We start from the raw sequence: 4793 nt of genomic DNA, 5'->3' as shown, positions 1-4793 counted from the left end.
ACCATGGCTTGGGTCAGGCACATCTTAGTCCTCAAGCTGACATCTTTGCTCTTCAACACTTTAAAAAGGTCTTGTGCAGCAGATTTGCCTATTGCAATATTTCATTTGATTTCTTGACTGCTGCTTCCATGAGTGTTGACATTGTATTAGATGAGATTGTATTCACAGGTATAGGGTTAGGATTCCAACACATCTTTTGAGGGGGTCACAGTTCCATAACAGACAGTGAGTAGAACAGATGGAACCTGGGAGGGGGGAAGGCAGTGGAGAACTAAGGCTCGGATGGACATGGCTGGGGACTAATGGGGATGGCAGTGCCTTTAGAAAACAACAGAATCCAGTGGCAATAACCCTCCAACTGTCACAACCTTCTGACATCTACATAGTTACTAACTTCCTCCAAAGAGGAAGACTTTCAGAAGGATTGACACAGTGTCAGCAATAATGGGGTCAAACACAACAACAATTGTGAGGACGGTGCAGACCTGGCAGTGTTTCATTTTGTTATATGTAGGGTTGCAATGAGTAGGAACTGACTTGATGGCACCTAACAACAACCAAAGCCCTGGGTACCTAAGTGGAGTTGACAAGGATGACAAAGTTTGTGGGAGTCCCATGCATTGAGGGCTGCAGGCATCCCTCATACTCCTGAAGAATTACACACCTATTTTGCAGCTGAGCCCTACTGAGATCTACGGAGAGTTGTGGAGTTAATGGCCAATCCTAGCGGACATCTCAAGTCCCAGTTCAACGTGCCCTCTCTTGCCTCCTACTGATTCCTCTGAACCTCACACTTGTAAGGCAGAACTGTTTATACCTCAAGAAAAATACAGTGAAAATAATGTTCTGCTTTTTACCTATATGTATTTGACAAGGGAGATGCATAGCCATAAGAAAGGACAACAGATGTATTAGAAGAGGAAAGGGGATTGAAAATGGACATCAGGTAAATGCGGGCTCTCTCTCTCAGATCATTTGATGGGACCTCATTAATGAGTTTTCATTGTAGTGGGGAGTTAGGGAGATACTGGATTCTGCCTGTTGCAATAGGCTTAGCCTTGAGCAGGGAGTTCATTCAACTTAGTGAAGATTCCCACCATGTCAACTGAGCAAAACCCTACGTTGCCAGTAGTCAAGTAGAACTGACAAGAATGACAAGCTTCTGGGAGTCCTAGGCATTGAGGGCCGGCAGGCATCACTTATATCCCTGATCTCAGATTGAATAGTCTTCTGGGCCTCTCCAACCATCAGAGAAGAATACGGCCATGCTAGGGGCCTACCCTGACCCTGGGTCTTCAGCCTTTTGGATCAGCCCCAGCCAGACCCTCATCCTTCTGTGTTCCAAGATTGCAAAAGCAAAGTCTAGAAGACTGGAAGGAGCAATTTGACAACAGCCTCCTTCCTCCTGCCCATGGGAATGGTCCAGTGGAAATTTCTGATTTCTCTCTGATTCAGTGGAAAATGAGCAATATCTGCTTCCAACATGTTCTGAATGGAAGTCAATGTATCCGTATGAGATGAAGTCTCAGCGTGACAATAGAGATGCTATAAAGATAACTCCACTTATGAAACCTGCTTTTCCCCCTGACTCTTGGCCTTTTTTTTTTTTTTTTTTTTTATGAGACTGTACAAAACCCATTAGTGACTTTCTTCACTGTCACTCTTCTCCCTCCTTGGGGAATTTCTCCCTTTCTTTTCCAACTCACTTCTCCTCAAACCTGCATCTCTTGTGATATTATTTGAGAGATTTTTTTTGTTGTTGTTTTTTGTTTTTTAAATGCCTGTGTCACTCTGCTTGTTCTGAGGCTCATTCTAAGCATGGTCTCCCTCCCCAACTAGAGCACAGACTCCCAGGCGCAGGGACCAGCCTCTTTCTGCTCAGGTTTCCTTCTAAACAGAGTCTGGGTGCCAGTGGGAGGTGACGGGGCAGATTTATGCCCATGAATGACTTGAGCTCCAGCTCTTTCTTACTAAGTTTTTTGGGATATGCTGACATTTTCTATATTCTCATAAAAAGCCACCCCATAGAAACTATGGCCCCAAGATGGTTGTTATAGTTAGTTATTGTCAACACTATTTTGACTGCTGGTGATCCCACAGGCTGCAGAGCAGATGCATTGCGGGGTTGAACTGGTCATGGCATTTTCAATGCTGTGACCTTTCTGAAGCAGATCCTCAGGCCTGCCTATCCAGGTACCTCTGGATGGCCTTAAGTCACCAACCTTTCAGCTAGTCGTTGAGAGCTTAACAGTTGTGCCACTGAGGGACTGCCCTCTAGACAGAGGCCTCCATAAACTTGTGGACTGGAATGAGATCTTTGCCAGGCCCTCCCTGGTTCCCTGTCCTTACAACCTTCCTCTCCTTTTAGCACATTACTTGGTTTCCCACCGATCGGCCCAGGCAGGCGCCAGTCCTCAGTAGACTATAAGGAGCAGCAGACATTCCAGCCCAATCCTGTGCCTTAGGGTGGTTACCTATCTGGACGCTGTCCCTGACCTGGTGACAAGTTCTCATCACTGGGCTTCTGCCCTGCCTTGATCTCAAGTCTCAGGACCCACATAGTATAGGAGTCCTGTCTTATTCTTATGACCTCTCTACCCTACCACACTCAGGATCCCCAGCCTCATTTCTGGAGGCTTCTTCCTGAAAACAGATTATTCGGGATACCTGCTACTTACTTGGAGTCTGCACTGGAATCTTCCTGGATACCTTGTTTCTGGGTACAGTCCCACATATAGCCTCACTTGTGTAAGACCTTTGGGCAGTCTCACATCGTACCCACACCATTGGCCTGTGTTTTGTGTCTGCCAGCATAAGCCTGGTTTCCTGAGGGTAGCTGATCTCCTCAACACATTGGACCATAGCTCAGTGACCTGTCAACAAACATTTATTGAATACTTACTAGGCATCAATGATGTATCACAGAGTCTTCATGCACTGTCCTTGCCATTGTGGAACTCACTTTCTGGTTATGATTCTCTGGGTAGTCCTGCTTTTGCCCAGTACTGAGACTTGAGATTCTTCAGTCATCCCCCTAATCAGTACTTACCCTACCCTATGCCACTTTATGAACCATCCATAATTTTTAGCCCCACTTTACAACACAATCCTATGTTAGGACCGAAACCAAGCTTCTTGCCATCAAGTCATTTCTGACTCATTGTTGCTAGGTGTTGTTGAGTAGATACCAACCTATAGCGACTTATAAACAATAGAATGAAACACTGCTTGTTTGGTCCTGCACCAACCTCACAAATTCTGCTATATTTGAGCCTATTATTGCTGCCACTATGCCAGTCCATCTCATTAGTGGTCTTCCTCTTCTTCACTGACCCACCACTTTACGAAGCATGATGCCCTTCGCCAGGGACTTGTCCCTCCTGATAATATTTCCAAAGCATAAGAGATGAAGCCTGACCATCCTGGCTTCCAGGGAGCACTCTGGCTGTACTTTTTCCAACTCAGATTTGTTTGTTCTTTTGGCAGTCCATGGCACTTTTAATATTCTCCAACAGAACAACTCAAATGCATCAACTCTTCTATGGTCTTCTTTATTCATTGTCTAACTTTCTCATGCTATGAGTTTATTGAAAATATCATGGCTTGGGTCAGGTGCAACTTAGTACTCAAATTGACATCTTTGCCCTTGAACACTTTAAAGAGGTTATGTGCAGCAGATTTGCCTAATGCACTATGTTGTTTGATTTTTTGACTACTGTTTCCATGAGTGTTGTTGATGGTTGACTTGAGCAAAATGAAGTCTTTAACAACTTCAATCTTTTCGCCATTTATATGGATGTCATTTATTGGTCCAGTGGTAAGGATTTCTGTTTTTGTTTTTTTTTTTGTTGTTTTTTTTTTTTAACCAAAGGCTGTGGTCTTTGATCTTCATTAGTAAGTATTTTAAGTCCTCTTTGTTTTCAGCAATCAAGGTTGTAACATCTGCATGTCACAAGTTGTCAGTGAGTCGTCCTCTAATTCTGATGCTCCGTTCTTCTTCATATAATCCAGTTTCTTGGATTATTTGCTCAGAGTACAGATTAAATAAGTATGGTGAAAGAATACAACCTTGGCACACACCTTTCCTAATTTAGAATCATTCAGTGTGCCCTTGTTCTGTTTGAACAACTGCCTTCTTGGTCTATGTACAGGTTCCTCATGAGCACAATTAAATGTTCCAGTATATTCATGCTCCACAATGTTGTTTGTAACTTGTCATGATCCACACAATTAAAAGCCTTTGGATAGTCAATAAAGCACAGATAAACATCTTTCTGGTATTCTATGCTTTTAGTCAAGATCCATCTGACATCAGCAATGATATCCCTTATTCCATGTCGTTATCTAAATCTGGCTTCAAACTCTGACAATTCTCTGTCAATGTATGGTTGCAGCCATTTAAAAATTATCTTTAACAAAATTTTACTTGCATGTAATATTAATGATACCTTCCAATAATTTCTGCATACTGTTGGGTCACCTGTCTTTGGAATGGGCACAAATATGGATCTCTTCCATTCCGTTGGTCAAGTAGCTGTCTTCCAAATTTCTTGGTATAGACAAGTGAGTGCCTTTAGTGCTGCTTCAGTTTGTTGAAAGATTTCAATTTGTAATCCATCAATTCCTAGAGCCTTGTTGTTTGCCAATGCCTTCAGTGCATGTTGAATTTCTTCCTTCAGTATCATTGGAACTGGTTCATATTGCTACCTCTTGAAGTGGTTGGACATTGACCATTTCTTTTTTTTTTTAAGATTTTTATTGTGGATTGAGTGAAAGTTTACAGGGTACATCAT

Source organism: Chrysochloris asiatica, unplaced genomic scaffold, assembly GCF_000296735.1.
Source record: "Chrysochloris asiatica unplaced genomic scaffold, ChrAsi1.0 scaffold00050, whole genome shotgun sequence".
NCBI classification, from domain to species: Eukaryota; Metazoa; Chordata; class Mammalia; order Afrosoricida; family Chrysochloridae; genus Chrysochloris; species Chrysochloris asiatica.
This window is presented reverse-complemented; position numbering follows the sequence as displayed.